Source organism: Chroicocephalus ridibundus, chromosome 1, assembly GCF_963924245.1.
Source record: "Chroicocephalus ridibundus chromosome 1, bChrRid1.1, whole genome shotgun sequence".
Lineage (NCBI taxonomy): Eukaryota > Metazoa > Chordata > Aves > Charadriiformes > Laridae > Chroicocephalus > Chroicocephalus ridibundus.
The window spans coordinates 157,852,156-157,862,624 of record NC_086284.1 but is presented as its reverse complement, the minus strand read 5'-3'; positions in this window follow the sequence as shown (position 1 = coordinate 157,862,624).

Sequence of the window (10,469 nt, the reverse complement as noted above, 5' to 3'; positions counted from 1 at the left end):
TCTAAGCACGAGGCCAGGGCAGCCCGGTAAGGCTCTACCGGCGGCTGCTCAAAGGAAGAAATACCACATGGTTTTTTTTCCCTTGTTGTTGTGGCTCAGCACGGACACAGCATACACGTGGAGAGGGGAAGGGAGAACTTTCTGTTGCAGGATGGGGCCATAGCCACATGAGGCACTGGGATCTGGGGTCACTGTGACCACTGTGGCCATCCTGACCATGGAAAACCTGAGTTCAGCTCCTCTCCCGGGTGCTTTAAAACAATACGTGCCAGAATATCCCTGGCCCCTGTCCTCTCCACACAGCTCCATCCTGGGGGTACTTGCTGTGCAGGCACCAGCAATTCACATTTCTCATTTCTGTCCCCAGCAGACTTGCCACTTAAAAAAAGGAGAATAGGGGGACTGTGCAGGGCGACTACCACTCACCTGGCAGAGGTGGGACGAGGAGGCTGTTTACCCGAGGAAGATCACCGCTCGCTATCAGCAATGCTGGCTGGCTTGCAGGATCCTCTCCATGGAGCAAGTGGTGTGTGAGAGGTGCCCCATGCAAGTGAGAATGACGCAGAATTCAGGACATCTGTACAAATTCCAGACCAATGCAGCTGCTCAAATATAATTATGAATATTATTAGCAATTGAATTGGGAAGGCATTACAAAACAGCTAAGGAGAAAGAAAATAAACTGGCATGCTGTGATTGATGTAAGCATGTAACGGTCTCCACATGTCCCTGGGACCAGAATGATCTGCACCAGCTGAGGCGCTGCTTCCAGAGACAGAAAAACACTTCCAAGGGAGCAGCCACAGAGCCAGGGCCAAGCCCTCGCTCCCTGTCCAGGAACGGTGAACCCCGCAGGCCTCCCCTGCCACGCAAAGTTGGTGTTTCAGGGACACAAGGCCTCTGGCCACAGTTTGGGACTGAAACATGATCAGCCAAGGATGATTTTTAAGTGGATGTCAAGAATGTTCCTCAGCCCTGTTCAGAGTTGGACCACTGGGCCACCAAGAGTGCTTGCTTTCAACCAGCGGTGATGCTGAGCATCCCTCAACCCCACCACAACCAGCACGAGCTGCCGGTCCCTGCCAGCCGCTTTCCATCCAGGCACGGCCCCTGCTTGCAGCTGACATGGCCCATCGGTGCTGCTGAGCCCTGGAGAGGCACGGGGACAAACGAAGGGGGAGATGATGGTCAGTGTTGCTCGCTGGACTCACCCATCACAGCCACAGGCGTCAAACAGCCACCCTTCTCCTTTCCTGGCGTCACTTCAGCCGCCACCTGCCAGGCACACAAACACAAGTTGGGTGCAAAAAGCTGGGAAAAAGTTTCCATTCCAGATCAAATGGTGAGTGTCATTCAGCCCCAGACCAACGTGCCACACACTGTGCGACCGTGCGGACACGCAAAACACATCCAGCCTCTTGCTGTTCTTCCATAAAGCAATTCCAGAAAGAAGGCGCAACATACCCTGCATATCAACAGAGAGAAGATACGCAGGTAGGACATAGTAGGAAGATATGCAACAAGTAGGAACAGTACTAAGAGATTATCCTCAATGCATTTAACTGGTTCTTCTTGAGATGCTTTTGTGGCCGCCCAGCACCAGCTACAGGCCACTGCGTTCAGGCAATCCCTGAAACTCTCTCATCCCTCCCCAGCCAACTACTGCTGCTGTTTTAGATGAAGGAACAGGTTTAGCATGTTCTTTTTCCCCCTCCTCCCCTATATTCTTTTTGTTTTACCCTAGTAAATCTGTTTTTAAAAGGCACTAGCAGAACGCTACAGATGTGCGGCTGACGGAGAAGCAAGCAGCAATTTCAGTCCCAAGACACAGGAAAGCCAATGCGAGCCTTTCCACGGGTTTCAGCGGGCTTGGGGTTAGTCCTTCAGGGCAAGAAAGGAAGAGCAACACAAACCCTCGTAATTTGTTCATACCCTCGAGCAGCAAGGAGCCTGGGACACTCGAGGTGAAGCCTTTTGGGGCTGCCCAGCAGACGGGGCGAGAGCTAGCCGGCACGTCCGGCACTGGATGTTCCCACCCAAGCAGGATGCCTGCAGATGGTTTTTCCAGGAGGGCTTGGAGGCAGCTCGGGGATTTTGCTGCTGATTCAGGCATTCTGCGGCGCAGGCGGAGACCTCGCCGCTGGCGCCGGGCCCCGCAGCTGCGCAACGCCTGGCACACGCCGCCGGGGATGCCGAGCCAACAGGGACAAGCTTGGGGCGAGGGGGGCTCGCCGGCACCACTCGCTGGCTTCCAGCTGATGGCACCACTGGAGGCTTGTGTCCCCCCCTTCAGCAGGAAAAGCTGAAAAACAGGCACTGGGGGACAAACCACAGGAAGCGCGTCCCTATCTAGGAGAGAAACGAAGACTTGGTGTACAGCACACGCCGAAGGCGTTGGAGCACAGAGGAAGGATGTCGGTTTGGCACTCGAGCGCAAACAGTATGTCCCTGCCCTACCACGTCGCTGGCCTTCTTAGGCACAACTATTTATGTTGTTGGTACAAGGGTACATGTCCCAAAATACGTAATTGTCAGGCTTTTCTGAGAGCTCTTCAAATGCCGTATGTCTCGGTCCATTCTCCCAGACTGCTTCTACCTACAGGGAAAGATGGCCTTGTCAGCAAGGGCTTTGTCTTCAGATGCCAGCAACTATTTGTGGCAGGGCCATTTTTCTTCCTGCTTTGCTGTAGGCTCTTGTAGAGCAATAACTTGTTGAGCGTGAAGATAGTACGGACCTCATCCAAGCTCTGTGTTGCAACAGGAATGTATTTGTGCCCCTTCTCCTTCCTTGCTTCGCTTTAAAGTGAGTCATCTTACACAGATGTTGGGGCAAGCACAGGTACAAAGGAAGTCCTCCAGGTTTATGATGTCCTCCTGAAAGCCCCAGAGCCTGTGCCTGCCAGCTTGTGTTTTTAATGCCTGGCCACAGGAGCGCTGCGGGAAGGGCAGAACCTTGTGGCAGTATTTTCGTTTGCTGTGTTTCCAGGGCATCTCCTCTCTTTTGGCAGCTCGCAGTGGCGGGCAGTTAAAGGCGCTTCTGAGTGCAACACCACGCAAGCGTCTCACTCCAGCTGGCAAGGGCAGGGGAGACAAAAGTAAGAGCAGCAGCTCTGCAAAGGGAAACGAGAGGGGTAAAGACGAGGGAATGGGAGATTAAAACATCAGATTGAAGAGGAACAATAAATCCCTGGTGAGGAATATAACTGGGGGGGGAGGGGGGAGGGCGAGGGGCGTAGAGAAGGAACAGATTGCAGCTCGCTAATGAGGCAGACGGCATTTTCTTTGTGATCTGCAAATTCAATCAGGTTTTCTGACAGAAAAAGGCCCCATGCTATTCAGAAATCTGTTTGATACATGACCTGCCTCCCTCTGCCTTCAGTGGCAATAGCTGCTGGAGCAGGCGGGTCTGGCAGAGCCCACCCGGCTCTCGCGGCTGAGCCCTTGCAGCACCCTGGGGGGAAGGAGAAAGCAGGCAGGACATGGGCAGGGCCAAACCTTCCCGGTACCTGCGAAAGCGCAACGCTCTTGAGCTGTCAAGATGGGCAGAATGCGCTGCTTGGGCCACAAAGGCAGGGTGACAGCCAAGCTCAGCACCACAGGCATGGCCCCAGACGCGAGGGGCTGCCTAGGACCATGAACGAAGGGCTGAGGGCATCTGGCAAAACACTGCCTTGCTGCAAAGGTCCTTGGAGTATCCAGACCGTAGCTCCTCTGTCAGGCAGGAAAGTTCCAACTGTGCGGTTTCAATCTGTAAAGGCTGCAGACAGCAACACGGAGCATTTCAGGATATGTCACCCTTGGAGTAGGGACATTGCTACCAGCCATCGGCACTAGTGTTCTGGCAGTGCCAAGGCATTCTTGCAAAACTCTTCCAGGGAAGGAGAGGGAAGAAAGAGAGCAAGCCGCAGCTCCTCACATCTAGCTCCCACCCCTTAGTTCCCTGTATTTCATTAGGCAAATAATAGCTCAGGGTCAACAGCATCAGCCTCTTTCCTAGAAATGAAATAACCACAGCCAACTATCAGGTTGCCAAGGACCCGGGGATGCAGGCAGAGGTCCCTGCTCTGCAGTCAGCTGCTTTTGGTGTTTTTAACACAGCATTACTTCCATGACACTAGGCAATAGCACGTCTCTCCTTTGCTGTGGTTTGAGGAACATTAAGTGTATGAAAGATGGGGCAAGAGCTCCCACCCACATGCTTGGTCTCCTCATTGAAGCCTTGGCAGAAAATATTCAGGAATAAATGGGCAGAGGGGGCCCATTCTTTCCTGTGGGATAAAGACATTACAGTTCTCAGAGTTATCAGACTGATACTTGCCTTTAGTATTAAAGCGTCCAAAACAAAGAACAAAGAGCAATTCAGCATAATCAGTAGTTCAGTGCACCTGATGAAGACACAAATCATCGCTAATGTTTGCCGGGAGATGTCCTCTCTCCTACCATTGGCAGGGAGGAATTGCACAGAGACGCAAAGCGCCCCTCGCAATATTTGATTACAACAAGATGCAAAGGCTTGGTTTGCTTGGACCAAGTCACATACTCACTTGCACCCCAGACCCTGAGGACCGCCAGGACTTTGAGCCATCTCTCTGCTTTACACTGACGTGTGTACTGCTCCCCCTCGTCCAGGATGCAGGAATCCCAGACCCAGGACCTCCACGAAGACAAGCCGATGAGAGGAGCCTGGCTAAGGACGAATTCATCAAGTGATGGGAAGCCTTTCGAGACTTACCCTTCCCTTCAGCTGACATGGGCTCTCTTCTACCTGTGCACAAACTTAGCTCACAGACAGAAACGTCACCAGAGCTTACTTTTACTCTGGATAACACAGCAAAGAGCGTAGCGCCAGCACACGGACCAGATCGCCAACAGCAGGGCAGGAGCCGCCTGCAGGCAGAAGTCTAAAGACATGGTACTCCAACTCCTGTTTTTATAAAATATATATTCTCTGACATGGCACTACAATACACTGCTTTTTATATGCCCACCCATTCCTCGAAATGTTCTCCCTGCTATTAGAAAGACAAAGTTTCTGTAAAGCAGTTAGCTAACAAATACGCCTATTTGTATCCCTCTTTCAGTCTAATTACTCAAACTTGCCAAAATTATCAGTATTACTTTTCCTATTTTACACAGAAAATCTCTGTAACCAGCTCCAATTGCCCTTCCCTGGGTTAAGTATTTGCACCAGTAAGCACCCATGCTCACCTACAGCTACACAGACGCAGGCCTGTAGATCAAAACCCAACACTCCACACCAGCGCAGAATCAGCGAGAGCAGTTAGCTGCCAGAAAGATGCCCAAATGATATGGGATGTCCTCAGCAGTAAATGACTTCAAATGAAGATGCCTCCTTAGGACATACGGTGTAGCGTCATGAGATAGGCAAGGGAACAGTTATGGGGCTTACCTAGTGCTTTTTCAGTGATCGTCATATTTGGTTCTTGTATTTTCCTCTGCTATGAAAGTTTTCATCACGCTTTGGACTCAAGCTCACCAACTCTTTACAAGCCACCTCTGGCCTTTTATTTCAGGACATTTGCCTACAGAGGGTGATATGGTTTTGGCCTGTGCTGACATTGCACAAATTGTTAAGAAAAGCCTGCCTGTAAGTCTGCAAGGTCAGGATATTTCTGATGAGTAACAACAAAAAGGCAGACACCGTTTAAAATGGATCTCAGGTCGTCGGTCACTGAGGTGCTCTGCTTTATCAGTCTTGCATACAAAAGACTATCAGCCCTCATGCTTTGTCAAAGCAACGTTCCTGCCTTGTATGAAGAAACGCTTCAAAAAGCATTTCTGTCCCAATTCACTTAAGAAAACAACAACAAAAAAAACTAAACTAAAAAAAATTTTGCTCCAGCCGTAGCAATGCCATGCAAATCCCCGTGAGCTGATTTTTCCAGGGAGGTTCCTTACCTCTAACACTGCCGACAGAAAGTCAATATTTAACAGAACAGATGCCACAGAGATACAGCTCTGACTCTGGAAATAAACACGAAGGCCATATCGAGCATGCCCACACATCCCCGACACGACACAAACTTACTGCGTGGCCGCGGGGACAGCCATGAGCTGGATCTCAGGACGCTGCCTGGATTTATCTTCAGACTGGTGAGGAGAGATGAGGGAAAATAATCTAATTTGTTGCAGTCCTGAAAAGCTGTATTCATTTCAGGTTCTACATAAACGTTCTTCCAAAAGACACTCCAAACTACAAGGGACGAGCGCAACAGCAATTTTCATGAATTACTTTCTGTTAGGAAAATAAGTTGCAGAGCAGAGGTTTTTCCTAATTTAAAGTAGCAATACAGTGCCTTGCATGGTAACAATTCCTCGGCCCGACTGAACAAGAGATGGCTTTCTAGAGCGGTTGAGGCATGATCTGTGTGGATTTCATTGGGATCTATCTTTTCTCTTCAACTTCCCTTCCATGTCTTCGTTTTAGTGGCAGACAGATTGCAAGATGGATCCCAATAGAGAGACGTTTGAAGTTTTCCTTTGCTGCGACACTGAAGTAAAGCCAATTCACACAAGAGATCACACTGGACTCCCACCTGTCCTCTCTCAATGAGAGAATGCCTAAACACTGATGAACGGGCTAATAAAACCCTTCTGAATGTTTTATTGCATGCAGAAATGCTTATGGAGACAAGGGCAGTCTTAGGCTATGGGAACTCCGGCAGCTCAGCAACTTACATCAAAGCAGGGAAGCTGCAGGGAAGATCTAAGCAACACGAACAAATAAAAAGGTTACAAAACCTTGCACAAGGAAACCCAGCAGCAAGGTGAATTTGCTATACCTTCATCCCCATGATTTCTCATGGGTATCTTCAACCACCTACAGTAACAGCCAGGACTACAATGTTGTGTTGCTTCTGATAGACAGGACTACTACAAATTTCCAAGCCCACCAAAGTAGTACAAAAACCTCCACAAAGCCAAGCCACAAAAAACTGTCACGAGTTGGCATTTCTACTTCCCTCCTCTCTCCTCCAACCTTCTCCCAAGAAAGTTATTGAGTCAGTCGATAAACATTTTGGTTTTATTTTAAGGCATCGGCTGTTTTGTTATTTAAGCCCAAGTCTTAAATAAAGAGCCTTGAAATAAATGCTATTTATAAATAGCATTTGAAATAAAAATAGCATTGTTTGCATTTTTCCCCCCCCTGAAGAAAAGCGGTATCAAAACCTAATCTCCTTTCACACAGAACATGGGTGCAAGGAACCTGCATTGTCCCCGCAGAAGAATGCGGTGGGAAAGACACCCCATACACATCTCCTGGTTTCATGGGAACTGGAGGTAAACTCGAGGGACAGCTGAGAGATGCAATAAAAAGATGGGCTTTATTCTATTGTAGGAATACCCCCTTTGACTGTGACCCTGCCATTTTAGTCATCGTTACTCTGGGGTACATCGCGACTAACGTCTCCCACTGTACATCCCTGACAGCACAGGAAGTGCTGGCCTCCAAAGCGGTAACTGTGGTGAGTGCAGCCCTTTGTTTTTACCGGATATTTTCAGGGTAGCACAGAAAAAGCAATCACATCTGGGACCATCTCAAGGGGCCGTTGGCAAAAATCCAGAGGCTCCACAGAAGAAGCAGCAGATTGTGGGTCGCGATGCCTTGGGCAGGATGTCTGTTTCCACAATGGCTGGGGAAGGAAGGAATATAAAGGGAGATGGTCTGATAAGAACGTGGCCCACGATAAAAAGACTCTGTTCAGTATTGATTTATTTTAGCAAGAAGAAAGGTGCCCACAGTCACCGGGTTACAGACGTTAGTCTCTTGCCTCGGTGAAAAGAGAACTGGTTAGTATTGAGGCAGTGCTAAATACTGGATTTTAAAACGAGTGCGAAAATAGACAGAGAGCAGAACAGATGTGACAGACAGTGGGTTCTTCTCATTCAGCCTGGAGTTTTGCAGAAAGTTGTTAAAATCATTTCCTCGGCAATTTCAATGCTGGTGGCTCTGTCCTGCTTCGTCCCGGACAGAGGAAACTTAGCAGCTGCAAGGTGAAGATCTGCGCTTTCTGGAATCAAGCATCTCTTCCACAATAAAAACGACCAGCCTTTGACTTACAAATTTGTTCTGCTGCCCTTGGATAGCTGGGAACATTCACGTTAGGCAGCGGAGCAGAGTTACCGACCCGCCTATAAAGAGCTCTACCAAAACTTTAAAAAGCACTGTGAGCACTCCCCCCTTCTGGTTGCCAGCTGCTCTTTATGCCACCTCGGCTTACTTTTTTACCAAGGGAAAAAGAGAGATTTCGGAAGCAAAGTTCGAGGCTGGGATTCCCTGCGTGAAGGAGGCCATTTGCAGCAGGGTGGATCATCCCGTTCTCTAACCCCCCAGCACCTGCCTACGGCAAGTTGTCCCGCCTGCCCTCTGCTTCGGGTCGCTCTGCATTTTCCAGATGTGCTTTTATGTTGTGCGTTCCTCTGTCAGATGCCAGGACTGGCAGCTTTAAGGGGACGGCTGCCGGCACCGCGCTTTGACTCCAAGTTCCTGCCGTGGTGGAATTCCGCCGCGCTGCGGCGCGGGAGGCGAGCGCCGCCGGCTGGACCGAGAGCTCCTCCTGCCGGTCATCGGGGCCCTGCTGACCTCCCCCGTGCCCGAGCTCAAAAATAAACCCACAGCTTTGGGACCCGGTCGTCTTCTCTTAAGATCGCTCAGGATAACGCATTTTGAAATGGAAGCAGAAAAGAAACCATACGTTCTGAGAGTGATGTAAAGGCTTTCATTCCTCACTGCTTGCAGACGTGCCTAAAGAGATTGAACGCATCCTTACCCCTCGCACTGATTTTTTTCAAAATAAAATAAATAAAAATAAATCAAGTTTCACATTTTCTTCCTATCAGAAGAAATAATTGTGTTTGCTGCAGGTTCTGCGCTTTCGTATGACCCACAGCCAAAGAAATACATCCTTCCTAACGATTTATGTCTGTTCAAGATAGCCTTCTCCATGCTGAGTCTGCAGGGCAGGAAGAGGGAAAGAGGAAGGAGAGTTATCCGTATCATTTTCTGAGACTGGGATGGAATGGACAGAATGGGAAATTCTATTCTACTCAAATAGCACGGGTAAAAAATATTACAGAAAGCTGAATTATAAATAAGCCCGGCTCAAGGATTATTTATAAGTTTCTTAGGCACTGCACAAGCATCTAGCATCCCACAGCTGCTGTCCCAGAAAGGCTACGTTACAAAGCACAAGCAGTAACACCTAAGTGAAACAAAAGGATGGAAAGAAAACAATACAGAGTTTTTTGCAAAGGCTGTCGCTAGCAATGGTCTCCACTCCCCTTCTAGCTGGCCATTAGTATGTGGTACTATGGCATTGCAGAGTATCTTCTGATCTCTATATAATATGAAGTTATATAAATTTATGAACATGTAAAACATTGAATAAATGCATTTACATGAATTCTTTATACACACTGTCCCAGGCAGGTAGCAGAAACAAAATCTCCATGTCAGATCTGCCTCTGCTCAGAGCCTTGCTGTCAAAGACTGACTTGACGTGCTTTGAAATTTTCAGAACTGGGCATCAGACACTTTCTTCAGGGTGGGCTAGTAGAAATCTTAGTTAATCCTGCCCACTTTCAGGACACAGCCAAAATGCCTTATATCAGAATTATTAAACCCAGCATCTTGCATTAGAAAGGCTCGTTTTAGAAATGTTTTGTCCAGGATATCCTTCTGATGACCTGGCATGGAATTGTACAGTAGCTGATCCACGAAACATGAGAGGATCCATTTTTCCCACCACCTTCAGCATCCCTTCCTTTTTTCCCTTTGCTGCTTCTACATGATCAGTGTCTCTTACTCAGCATAAGGGCAGACCAAGGGTTTCCAAAACCTAGTTTGCTCAGGTACTGTCACACAGAGAGAGAAGCGAATTACACCCGAGATCAGGGGCACAGCCTGGCCCTATGTCAGACTGCGTTCTTGTGTAGACAGTGTTTGCCTCAGCAGGCAATCCCCACTTCTGGGAAAAGCATGGATTAAATGAGCAGCACACACATACACACAAATACGTATCTTTTCTTCTGCATAACTCTAAGATACCTTACGAACTAATAGTGATGCAGGTCTTATGTTTGAAAGGGGTCTGTAAGTCCCTTCTTTTTCTAAATTTTATTGTAACGCCTTTTTAATTTCCCAGCTGTTGATGTTACTGATGATGATCTTGATGGTGTTGATTTGAAAGTCCTTTGGGCTGTTGAATTTCATAGGCTATTCACAGGTATGGCAACCTTTGGGCTCACGCTGCATTGTTAATTGGCACCTTAAGACATCAATATTTTTTGAGAAGACAGGAAAATCAGCTGGCAACAGTTGCACCCAGAAATGCCCTCAAAGATTTGGAGAATTTGAAAAATGTAGAAATGGAAGGCCAGAGATGACTTAGCTTACATATGAGAATTACGCTGTGAAAAGAACTAAGTACTTCAATGCAGAAGTGCTG